Here is a 13364-nt window from a genome sequence, read left to right on the forward strand (position 1 = left end):
GGGGGGCTGGCAGCTGGCCACTCATCATTACAGGCACACACTGTCCCATCTGCATTGCTTATGGTGGTGAGGTCGCATGGGGTTTTACCCAAACAGGCTCTCAGGGGTACAATAACATACCTCTTGATTTGGCTGTGAAGTTATACTTATTATTAATAGACAAGATAAGAGGCTGGGGCTCTATTCATCCACTTTAGTGCTAATTATTCGGTTTGATCTGAGCCGATTATGATACCGATAGATAACCACACCACATTTATAGCTATAGCAAGCAGTGGCCAAGAACTTTGGCTCATGCTGCTGTTTGGTTTATCTGATAGGAAGGGAGGAGAAAAAAAGAAGCTGCTCTGGTTGATTAGCAATGTGTTGCATGGGACCATTTATAATGAAGCATATCATTTAAATTTTCCTTTACAAATGAGTCCAACTCTCTTTGCAGGCTGCAGGCTCTGTTAATTGTCACAAACATTGCTTTTTTTTTTTTAAACATTATTAGCTCTTTGGCAGGATCTCCATTGTTGACTAAAAACTTGGCATGATCAAGGCTTGCTGAATAATTTAGGTTGTTGGCAGCTGGAGTAGGAGAACACACACATCTAGGCAGGCAGACGTGCTGCTTGAGCTCTTTATATAATAGCATTGTATACAAAGCAGAGTATAGTTAGCAATGACTTCTGTGTCTGTTTATAGGTAAACACTGATGTTAGTTTTACAAAAAAAAAATTGAGGGATACTTCAGACTGTATATAATATGTGAGACAGATGCACTGCTGATTGTTCAGATGACTCCCTTAATCTCTGACTTTCACAGAATATGATTGCTGCAGAGTCTCAGGAGCAGCACTTCAAGTATGTTTCTGTGCACTTTGGCACTTCGGGTCTTGCATATGAACACCACTGTACATAATAATGATGCTGTGAGCTTAGCCAGAAAAAGACCTCCTCACACTTTTCCTTTGTGCAGCAAATGTCTCCCAATTGTACTGTCAGTCACAGAGAAAATGTGCAGCTTGAGAGGTGCCCATTTTGGAATTATATCTGTGTGCTGTACGAACTCCCACTTTTATCAAAGCATCTAGAAAAGAAGTAAAATACGTAAAACCTGCTGCGTACACCCTGATGCATGGCATCCAAACCGTTAATGATGAGCACAGAGTAGGTTTTTCCAAAAAAGTTATCTCCCACAAAAATTTCTCCTATAAATTGTATGTAAAAAACATCTGTCAAAATGCACTTCTTGTGTCATTCCTGTACCTTTATGTTGTGTTTAATTGTCATTATCATGACACCTATGAGATGGAGGCTAGACCTGTTCATTAAAGTTTGAGCAGTATTGAATGAACAGGAAAGAAATCAAAGATAAATAAAGCATGGGACCCTGGTACTAGGTGTCTATTTTTGTCCTTTTGTTTCATAAGCCCACTTGTGTATTGCCTTTCTATTTTTCCAAGTTGCCATTCTCTTCCCAGGGAAGTCTTCTCCTTTCCAAGCTCCTCACTCCTTAATTCCGCTTTAAATCCTTTGAGGCTCTCTGCTTCCCAAGCCTTTTTCTTTCTGCCCTCAAGCCTGCATTCCTGGAGAGGGAGAACTCCACTAGAAAATGCTTCATGGAATTCTGTGACAGCCACTTGACAGGTATGATAGAATATAATGAGAAATTAATAAAACACTCCCATAGCAGTCTCAACAGAGGGACAATAACTGCGTTAGGCTGAGGATGAACGGGGTCTCTTCCTCCCCCATGCACATCCTGGTCCTGTAATCAGCGCTAGAACACAAGGTGGGGAGGGTGGCTGCAAGGAGGCAGCGCGCACTCTTGAAAATTTTCATGGTTATTAGCTAAAAAACACCAAGCATTGTTAAAACTGGGATTTCCACCAATTATGCCGTAACACCTCTATGCTTAACAAGAAGGAAGAGCAAGGTGAATATTACCGAAGCACTATAATACAGATCTACATGTTTCCCAGAGCAAGCATCTGATAACTGTCAGAGTGGTCTTCCTGCAACTTGACAACCTTTGTGATCATATGTGAGAAGCACTTCTGGCTTGTACTGTGTATGGCATTCCAATTATTATTTACTGTATAGATTTCACTATGTAATAATAGCCAGCACAAATCCATGGATAAATGTATGCTCGGAAGACTGCTGATGAACCCATCCATCATCATAAAGAATCTGTTTTATGAGACCGTGTTATGATTGCATACTTAAAAGATCATAAATAAATGGCTTCACCAATACCTTTTTTTATTTCCTAGAAAACTGCACAGACATCTCCATCATTTAAAAGATTTCTAAGAATTTCTTCTGTTCCATTAATTTGGTGTTTGTGCAAGAACTGCTTACATTTGCCGCGGGCATGTTAAGGAATATGTCAGCAATGCCTATGTGTGGGTAAGAGGGAAGGAATGTGAAAGGCCCAATCCACCTTGATACTAAAGCATGAACTTTACTCCAGGTATACAGAAAATCCCAGTAACTTTAACCCAAATACTCGCCCTGACAAAGCTTAGCACATGCCAAGTGTTTTGCTGGATTGAGACCATATTTAGCAGCTGGTTGTAGTTAGCTTCGTTGCAGCATAGGAAGTCAGTGGGCTCGGCAGCTGATAGACTGTTAGCAACTGATAGCAACTGATAGACTCTCTTCACAAACAGTTTAGGGTCTCCTTTTGTGAGAAAAAACTGAGGAAAATTTCCTTTCATAAGTTCAGAATTTTTGTAGGAAAATTTATGGTTTAGATTATTTTAAAATGAATAGATGTCAAGTTAAGTTTTACACTGTCTCTACATCAGTTTCTTAAAATGAATGTTTCTCCAGACTTTTTCCCCAGGAGTTTCATGTACTGAACATTTCTGCGTACAATCATTTATCACCATCATGTTTCCTCAGACAAAAAATGTGACTGTGTGCCCACAGTTTGAATTTTGCAACACATGACCTATGCAATTTGCAGTCAGAAATATCTGAGTTTTCCTTTCTGGAAATATTTGGAAGTACTGAGATGCATAAGATTTGGGATGATAGTTAAAAGATCAGGTCATCAGATATCACTGAAAATATGTTCCAATGTATTTTATGATTTAACAAAACCTTAATATTTTCCAAAACAAAAGAATGATACATACAAATACAATAAGAGAAAGTACCATTGGGCTGAATTGCACAGTAAAGCAATTACATATTTCTCAAATTTGAAAACTGGCAAAACTATGAACATGGTTTTGTACAAACTAATCTCTAGAGAAGAGAAAAGAAAGAAAATCATGGAAAGACAATGACTGATGCACTTTCCCTCGTTCCTTTTGTCCCAGTGAAAAGCATATTTCTTCTAACGCAACAGTGGCAGCTCTTATCTGTTTGAGTACGAAAGCCTCTAGTGCATGAGAACGTTTTAATAAAGAAAACTATTCTTTTGTTGTAAATCATTCATTGGGTAAGAAGAGACCCTTACAGGATTAGCAGTGTTACTTAGTTTGATGAATCTCATGTTAGAGTTTTAACAGCAGACCCATAAAAAGGTTGCTGCTCATACTTCAGCCCGAAGCACAGCAGCTATATACAGGCACACGGCTACAAAATGTCCAGGATGAAGAATTTAAAAGACTGGGGTTGATTAACATTTACAAGAAACTTAACAAGCAAAGGCTCTGTAATCTGTATTGGAGTAACACAATGTTGAGTTGATTTTCTATTTTTTAATGAGTACTCGACTATGATCCCAGTGTCACTGTGACAGAGATGTTTGATGTTGGGGTGGAATAGACTGAAAGCATCATTGACTGTGTCTGCTCTTTCATGTGTGTCTGCCACAAGAATGGTAAATAGAGTTCCTTAAAATTAACTCCATGGTGAGTTCTGGGCAGTAGAAAATCACTTCTTAGATAGAATCCACTGAGGTACAAATAAAGGAGCTGTCTACACTATCCTGAAGAGTTTTATTAGCAAAAAATATAGACAAGTTGCACAAATAAATCTATTGGCTTTGGGGTTTTTTGTAGTTTGGTTGTTGGTGGGGTTTTTTGCCTAATGACTGTAGATTTAGCCACTCCAGCATAAACAACCACATTTGACATTAGCACCAGGTGGCTATATACGTGTCAGTGGACCAGAGCTGGTCAAAAAAAAGTATATTCTCATAGCAATCTTTGACCTGACATCAAAAAGGTGAGAAGAGATATTTTAAATACAAACAGAAAATTTTCTATCAGTGAAAAAAAGCTATAAGCAACAAATGCTTTGAATGGGACCTTCAGGTTCATTCTAAGCTAAGCAACAGAGGTACAAAATATATATTTCCTTTATTTTGAAATAGATTTCAGACCACAAGCATTGCTGCAAGCTGCACTTAGTATTTAATTAATGGACTGGAGAAAGACATTTGTATGTCCGTAAGAGATTCCAAGCTGTGAAGGTGAACAATAAAGGTAGACTTCACTGGAAAATAAGATTAGATTTTCTCTCACCTATTAAACCTCTAGGGGTCTAAGTTCCCCTCATCTAGGGGGTCTACAGATATCTAGCCAGCATCATCAAGAGGTCCTAGCCAGCTGTTCAGATAACCAGCCAGAAACTCAACTGAGCTGAACTACTGCTCCAGATTCTACAGACTGCACTGTGTCTGTACTGGCTGACTGTTTCAGTTGGCCTCCACTGGCTGTGATAGGAGACTGGACACCTCATGGGATCTTGGTGCATATGTCTGTACCTAAACCAGAAGCACTTAATGTCAATGGTTGAACACCATTCCCAGCTTTAACTATTTAAAAATTGCCTTGGATGAATCACTCTGCAGTCTTTCACCCAGTGTTTAAGAGGGCTACTGAAGCCACTGAACTGCAGGGTCTTAAAGCCTTCTCTGTTTCAGGTGGGAAACAGGAACATGAGTGGCCACCTCAAATGCACCAGTCACTAATTACGGCTGGATTATAAAATGGCTGAAGGAACTGCATAATATATAAATAATCATACAGTTTGGGGGCCTAAGAAAGGGAGCAACCCTGCACCCCGGGCACAACCTTCAGAGGTGAATCTCCTCAGGGGTAAGAGGGTACAATGCAAACTGCCATTCTGCAAAGCCCATCAGGGTCTCCTCAGGCTTTTACAGACTTGTCTCACAAGCATACTCCCTAACAACTCTCTGGAAGTCCTGAAGAAAAAAAAAAGTGTCGATATGACTGAGCTTTTTCCACAGAAACTGTTTGCCAAGTCAGTGAATAATTCGGTCACCACTGAAGCAGCATTTTTAGTGAACAGAACTATATCTTTCTCCTTCTCCAAAGTCACCAATCTTTATCAATGTTTCTCTTCCTACTCCACCTTCTACTTCTGCTTTTTCATGGTGGCTGTGGCTAAAATAACTTCTTACCTGATGTCAAATTTTACCATTTAATTTTAGAGTTTACAGGGAGGATGTTTCCAAATCAGTGCTAGATTTGGGAAGGTATTTGGAAAAATTCTTACTCTTCTAAAGCAGTTTGTTCTTCTGTGGACAAATTTCAGAGTCTGCAAATTTTTGCTACAGCATGGCACAATCATTTTACTCTCTTTAGCTCATCTAAATTGAATGGTTTCTGTAGTGAAACTTTTGATGCACAGGCCAGAGTAGCACTTCAGGGAACAACTGTAGATCTGGCCAACAAGTGGAATTCCTTGTTCACAGGAACAGCTTAGGGGTTGATCTTATTTGTATACAAGGTTAAGGACAGGCAAAGGTTTTACTACTCTTTTATTGTGGTCTGGATTGGGCAGAAACTGAAATATTTAGGAATTTTAAATGAAAAGGGAATCACAAAGGTCTGAACAGCATGATGTGCAGTATGTGCGGTAGTAGCTTTGCAGAAGTGGTAATTAGGTCTAGAGCCAGAGCTGTGAACGTATAATAGAATTAAGTCTAATAAAAGACACTAGCAATTGCATCCAAACAGAAAAAACAAAACAAAACAAAAAAAGACCGAAATATACTCCCTGTTTTCATTGTGCTGGATAAAGTCCAGTATTACAAACCAGCAGGCTGATCTCTGAGGCCAGTCTGCTGCAGGAAAACTGCAAACTGTGCTCTTCATGCCTTGCTAAGGAAAAGAAAATAAATAAGGTATTGATAGCAGTTCAAAGGCTTTTTTTTTTTGGTTGGTTGGTTGGGGTTTTTTTCCCCTTCTTATATCCTTTCATGAAGGACCTCAATACACTTAACTCAGGTTGAAGTTAATGTAAGGGTGAGGATTCTGGGTAACTTATAAGTTCAAGAGCTAGTTAAATAAAACATGCTTTTCATAGCCTTTCTCCTTCTCTTTGTTAAGAATTATTAAATGGACAATCTGCTACGACACAAATGTTACCTATAAAAAAGTCATGCTACATCAGCACACACCACACAGTTAATACTGTTATTTAACTCTCCCCATGTGTAAGGGAAAGCTCTAGAAACCATAATTTTAGAAACTTTGGTTCAAGGTGAAGATAGAAAACATGCTTTTGAGAAACCAGCCTCCCTGATGCCTGTCTGTTTTCTAGTAGCAAATGACATGTACAAGGGCTGAGATAGCAATAGGACCTGTGCGTAAACAGTATGCTTGCTAAACCTTGCTAAAATCTCAGCAAAAAAATGGCAAATCCAGTTGAAACTGGCTATCAGACATTTGGTTTGTGTTGATCTCAACTGTCACATCATTGCTTTCTCTCTTGCCCCTTGCCCCATGTTTTTAACTCATAGAATCATTATATGGTTTAAGTGTTCAGGAGCTGAAAAAAGATTGTACCAGCAATCTTAGACAGCAGTGACCTTTATTTATCTATGTAGCATCCCTTACCTAATGTAGATAACAGTATCTCCAATCTCAAGTTTTATTGGCCACTAAATAGGGGATGATTCTCTGTAAGGCAAAGTATGAGTCAAAATAAGAATGATGTGATGCTGTGATGTGGATATGAGGTGAAGATTGTATCAAATATCTGGAAAATAACAGAGCTTTATGTCAAGTAAGCACACAATTATCAAGGAAGGCAAATCATACCATTAATAATGGGAATGGCCACACTAACCACTCAGAGAAAAAATTCTTTCCTTGTGCTTTTCCTTTCTACTTCCTCTCTTCCTTGTGTTCACTCACCCCTTTTCTCCACCTCCTTCTTGCCTCTGACCATGATAGTTTTGCCATGTATGTAGCAGACAGACCTTACTGTAAACAAAAGGCTGCACTGACTCCAGCTGAACACACTGCTTAGATGAACTGAGACAGAAACAAAACCCATCCTATCCAGATCCTGCGCTTTTTTTTTTTTTTTTTTTTTTGTCCAACCTTTGAAATGAAGGTTATCTTCTCCCTCTGCTATTCTCCCTGAGATACCAGACAGAGGGAGAGAGAATAGAGAAGTGAGTGGGGATCAGTGGAGGACACCCCCTTCCCATCATCATCCATGTGCAATGTTGTAGTCCTGCTACTTTTAAAGCTCCCTCCCCTGTGTGGCTACACGCTTTAGTCTCCTCTTTCTTTACTCAGAACTAAATCACTAGGCAATCTACAGCATATCCTGATGATGGGTAGTCTTTCAGCTGGTCTTGGGCACTGGTTTCAGAGCAGAGCAAGCTGCTAGCAGCGAAATGCTTGAGCTCCTCCTGGGTTTTGAAGTTTCAGGCTCCCTATCAAAGTAGCAGATATTAATCATCTGCTATGAGATTTTCAGCAGAAGGCATACAATTTTCCCAGTGGTATCTTCCTTTTAAAGAAAGTGTAAGAGTAAAAAATCATTTAAAAAGATTTAAGATTGAAGAAAATAGCTAGATCCCAATGGATAAAGAAAAACAGAGAAGTAAAAAGTTTTTAAAGGATGAAAAGCAAGCTACTCTTTGAAGTCCTGTAAGATTTCTGATTTATTTTATTAAAGGGAATAGGTAGCCAGAGCCTTAGAGCTCCCACTCTTGCCTTCCCATTCAGGTGCAGACACAGGCTCAGTTTCTCAAGAAGCATCTTGCACGTTTGCCATTTGTAGGCATTTCTCCCCTAGTTCTTATGTTTTACGAATCTTATCATAGAATCATAGAATGGTTCTGGTTGGAAGGGACCTTAATGTTCATCTGATTCCAAGCCCCTGCCATGGGCAGGGACACCTTCCACCAGACCAGGCTGCTCAAAGCCCCATCCAGCCTGGCCTGGAGCACTGCCAGGGATGGGGCATCCACAGCTGCTCTGGGCAACCTGTTCCAGGGGCTCACCACTCAAATCTCAATCCTTTCTTGTTCTTGCTGCAAATCATACCACCATCTGGATAAAGGGGGTTTCAAGATATGAGACAAGATATAAGACTATAGGTGGGCAGAAATACAAAAAATGTAAGGTGTATGCTATGGACAGCAGAGAGACTCTATCTGAATGTATTATTGAGTGTAATTTTAAGGGATGGAGATATTGCTACACCTAGGAAAACTGGTTGCTTTGGCAGTTCTCATCCTGTTCGTGATAGTTCATGTACATCCTTTAGCCAGGTAGATGATGCTGTATAATCCTTTAAACACCTTTCAGTTGACACAAGCACCACTTTTTGTACAAATCAAAATAGTACCTTCAGGGAGGAAGTGGTATGTATCTTTACTGCATTCAATTCACTCAACAAAGACTTAGAGAAATACAGCAACTTCCTTCCTTCCTTCATAGCAGAACACAATACTGGGTAAAGTTAAAACACAGATCTGATTTATTTTCTTCCTCCCTGCTGTAGCAACTCAAAGTAACTCTTGAAAGTCCATGGGAAATTATTGATTCAAATCTTTATAGCTGTAATCAGATTCTAGACCAATTAAATTATTCAAAAATTAAACTATAAGCCCTTTCAGTGTAAGAGTCAGAAAGAGAGATCTCCATTCTGCAACATCTCTAGCAGAACTAATTAGATCCAGATTTTAACTTGTTTGTCAAAAATCTATTATTCACTACAGATCTGCAGAATTAACTACAGTACATGAAAAATAGTGAGCCTTGTTTGTAGTTTGGCTCAAAAAGGTTTGAAAAATCCCTTCTGTGTAATTGCTCAGTTTTATCTTGGAACACCAGAAGGCATCAAGCAAATATCCCTGGTTTTATCAGAGAAAACCTGTTATATTGTGAATTTTATCAGTATGCTTTTTGAAGCACTCAGGTGTTATGGCATTTTGCCCAATTAACCCGCAACAGTACCAGAGTCAATCTGAATTTCTTCAGGGCTTTTCCTTGTTTTATTAACGTGAAGTCTTGGGTGTGTGAGTCTTTGAAAAGTTTTTGTTGTGCTTTTACACATTTCTGTGAATGATAATGAAGTCAGTTCCCAACACTTACAATGGAAAAAAAAAAAGGTTAACTTCTGATCACCATTACAGCAAGCCACCTTAGGAGCATTTCTATCAGTCAGTAGGTCATCAACGAAATGTCTGAACCCAGATCTTTATGATTTTAAAGGGAAACATGAAAACCTGGCTGCAGTACCATGTGTGTAAATGGTCCTACATTGTGCCTGCTCTAGTTTTAGTTCTTGGCATCCAAGTGAAAAAGAAAGTTCATGGAAAAAATTGCCATGCTCTACAGAAAACAAGTGTCAGGTGAAATCCAGCAAATCACAGCAATAAATGTGTCTACTAAAGGAAAATAAACTGTGAAAAGTTATTTAAAAGCAGGGTTTAAGCTTTTCCAAATTCAATATGCATTGAACGAGCAAGTGCACCAGGGCACAGAGTACTAATAAACTTCTGATACTCCTGCCCAAGCCGGACTCACTCTGGTCTTTTGCATTTGAATGCATCATGTTTATGATGATGCTGTAAACCTTGGACCTCAATTACCACATGACAACAGGTTTTTATTGCATTACTCTTTCCAGACCTGAGAGCTAGGATTTCCCTGCATTTAGGCACTGGGACACAGCTGGGAGATGGTCTGCATAACCAATTAGTAGATTACTTCTGAAAATATATATTCTTCACCAGAGGCCTAGAAATGATCCACCAGCTCCAGCTACCTGCTGCCGCCACTTGAGAAGAGGGAAGGGAGGAGAGAGAAAAGATTTGGCTACATCTCTATAATTCCATAAACAATGCATCATTCACTTGACAAACTATATTAATAGCACCCTAGAGGGCATGCTCTGAACATGCAAAATGTTGCAAAGCACTTGCATTTTATGGCAAATCTTTTTAATTTTTCAGTTAAAATGATAATAAATATTGATTTTCCATGTACCATTACTGTATCTAGAACACTTCCTGGCAGTGTCAGTGGAATTTATTTAAGTCATTTGGTTTGAGTTTTTAGGCATCAACTGTATCAGATCAAAACACAAAGGCTGCTTTCCCAGAATCCTGGCTCGTGTCTTGTATCCGGGATTCCTAAGGAAATGCTTTATTTTTCCCTCTGTTGTTCCTCGCTTTTATGAAGCAGCTCCGATTCTAAGGTTAGCTGTGGAAGAGAAACTGCCAGGGATCTATCAGCAGAGATTTCTGACATGCAAGGATGACAGGTTCTCCAGCAAAGCAAAGGTTTTGGAACAGAGGAAGCATGAGGAACAGTAAGAGTGTGATCGAATATACAGCGCTTTGGGTGGGATTATGGAGACTTTGCCCAGCTAGGTGATGCCTACAGAAGGATTTAATCTGTACTGCCTCTCTTCCCCAACCTTCAAATTGCGAACAAAGCTTACCTCACTTGTAAACCCCCTGGAGACCAAAGGATTGTAAACATAAAGCCAAAAGCCTGTGTTTCTTGTAGATACTTAATGCTCAGTTGGTTTCAATATCACCTAAAACCCTTCTGGCACCGAGGCCTAGGAGCTATTACCAATAATGATTATCATATGAGACAAACCAATGCTGGGAGGAACCAAGGGAGAGAATCAGCCCAAATAGCACTCAATACCACCCCTCTCCCCAGGTTTGAAGAGCTGTGACCGAAGTCCCTGAGCTCTCGCCTGCCCCCGACATGTTAATTTTATTCTGTTCCAAGAGTATCAGGAAGAATCTCCAAATTTCTGTTGCCCCAGGTGGAAAGGGATGGTGAAGCAGAGTGAGGGACGGAGGACTGAGAAGCCCAGAACCTGAATCAAAGGAAGAAATCAGGTTGTTTGCGCAACACCCCGTCATGTTTGGGACCAGCAGCACCGCATATGTGCACGAAACTGGCCCCGCGGACTGGGACACAGCAGCAGCAGACACATTCACCGCCCCACAGACTGGTTGTGACTGGGATCTCCTCAGGCAGGCTGGAATTACCATCTGCCTCAAGACCACCTGTGTAGCACATACTCTGCAGGCCAGTGGTCCTGGGATCTGTGCAGTCGCCTCTACATGTGCTGGAGGCATCACCTGCATGTGGGCAGAGGCACATATAAAGTTTCCCATCCTGTTTCAAATGGATTGCCAGATGTCCAGAAATCCCTGACAATCACCCAAAATCTCCAAACTCCACCCAGACAGAATTGCCAGGTGGAAAAAGTAGAAGTATCCAAGAAAACTCAGATGATAGCCTAGAAAAAAAAAGATCTGTCTGGCAGGAGAACAGGGAAGAAGAAAGAGAAATGTAGAAATGAGAAGGGAATGGGAGGAATGGGAAATACAAAGTTTTAGGAAAGAATGGACACAGTTTGCATAAAAAGTCAAATGCTTGGGCTCTAAAACAAACCTTAAATTTAAATGTAAAGAGTTTATATCAGTAGCATGAAAACCCAAATAAAACTGCTCAGAAAGTAATGGAAATAGCCAAATAAGAAATCAAGTCATCATCTGTGTAGGTTTTTATTTGAAAAACATATAGGAGCAGATTAAAGCATAAAAATTGCAGATGGTCAATATTACATCACCATCAGTCAAAGCAATATTTCTTCCTTCCTTCCTTCCACTGAACCAGAGCTTCACCTCCCACATCTTAACGTGTAAACTTTACTGTCAGAGGAGCTGGCTGAACAAGCAGAAGCCAAGGATTTCCACAAATAATTAAAGCATAAAAAATAAATAATAAATGATAGCTGCCAGAGAATATTCTCTCTTCTGCAGATATGGAAAGAAGGTACACAGGAGACCTAAGATAATCAAACATGCTTTTTTTTTCAAGTCACAAACTCATTTTGCTTCCTCCATTCCCACTCCCATATATTCATCACATGTTTCAGTGATTCTATAACTACATAGAGCTGGACCCCAGGAGGGTCCAACCCTGCCCTCCTTTTGCTAAGCAACGCTTATGTGAACAATCACAGTGTCTATAGTGGGATGATTCTCACGAGTAAATTACTAGCCACTGTCAGAAAAAAATGCAGAATCCTGTGATGTGTGCATTGTTTCCGTTGAAAAAATAAGGCACCTGAATGCTATATTAGGAAGAACTTGAAATTCTCATATTTTTGTTATATGGGGATGTGCAAATAAGGCAGAAAAATCTTCCAGTTACTCTTTTCTGTTATTTTGTTGTGTTTCTTTTTGTTTGTTTTTTGTTGGGTATTTTTGTTGTTGTTGTTGTTTGGTTTTTTTAAAGTTAAACATAAACCTACAAGGTGGAAAAGGCCAAAAGAGAAGTCATTTGCAGACCTTTATAAATATTTAGGGAGGAAAAATCAATCTCCAGGACTGAGTCACTCTGTTTTCCTTGGGAAAGATATTGAGAGCCTTCCTTCACTTTAGAGCACATTTTCTGTTCTTGATTTAAAGCATGCCTGCACTTGAATATTACATAGTCCTACATAACATGTTCTTATGTTGATTTTTTTTCTACTGGACTCTTGCCTTATTCAGCACTCAGAACAGATAATGTGCTGGGGAGACATCAGCTGTAGAGGTCATTATTTTTAATAGATTCCCTGAATCACCTGGGGCAAAAATAAGATGTTAAGTGAATAAAACAGATGACTTCAGGAAGATAACTTGGAGTCCAACATTTCCTAATGTTTGAGTGTTATACAGTACAATTTTGACTTTTTAGACCAGTCACATATGTGCTGTATAATTTCTGAGGCTTGTAACAAAGCACATTAAAAATCAGAAATCCCATTCCTGACATGCAGCGTATCTTGTCTGCCCTGCTGCACACCACCAGGACTGGGAATCTCACTGAGCTCTGCACCGAGGGAGAAACTTACAGACACAATAGATCCCTGAGAAATAGTACTGCCAGGGAAGTCAGTGGTTTTCACTGATACTGGTAACAATCAAACAGTGAGATTCAGGACTCTTACCTTCTCTTCGGGGCTTTTGAAAGGAATCTGCTCAAAAAAAAAAGAGACCCTATTGCCGACACTCCCAAGTGATCCTTTATGCTCACCCCAGCACTTTCAGTTTGTTCCTGGCTCTGTTTTACTCTTTTCTCCCTCCTGGCTCTTTCTCCACTTCCACTTCCACTACCTGTGGT

The 13364-nt window shown here is 39.8% G+C and overlaps 1 protein-coding gene across 3 annotated transcripts in view; it reads left to right on the forward strand.

Moving 5' to 3' along the window:
* RUNX1T1 (RUNX1 partner transcriptional co-repressor 1) overlaps positions 1–13364 on the forward strand; it is a 206604-nt gene continuing 193240 nt past the window's right edge. For 2 of the 3 annotated variants that reach the window (XM_080381738.1, XM_080381740.1), the window contains exon 1: positions 1–13364. This exon is cut by the window's right edge and continues 77597 nt beyond it. The gene's annotated coding sequence lies outside the window, so the exon portion shown is untranslated. The other variant, XM_080381744.1, reaches the window with a different exon arrangement.

The sequence above is a fragment of the Falco punctatus genome (assembly GCF_963210335.1).
Source record: "Falco punctatus genome assembly, chromosome: 3".
NCBI lineage: Eukaryota > Metazoa > Chordata > Aves > Falconiformes > Falconidae > Falco > Falco punctatus.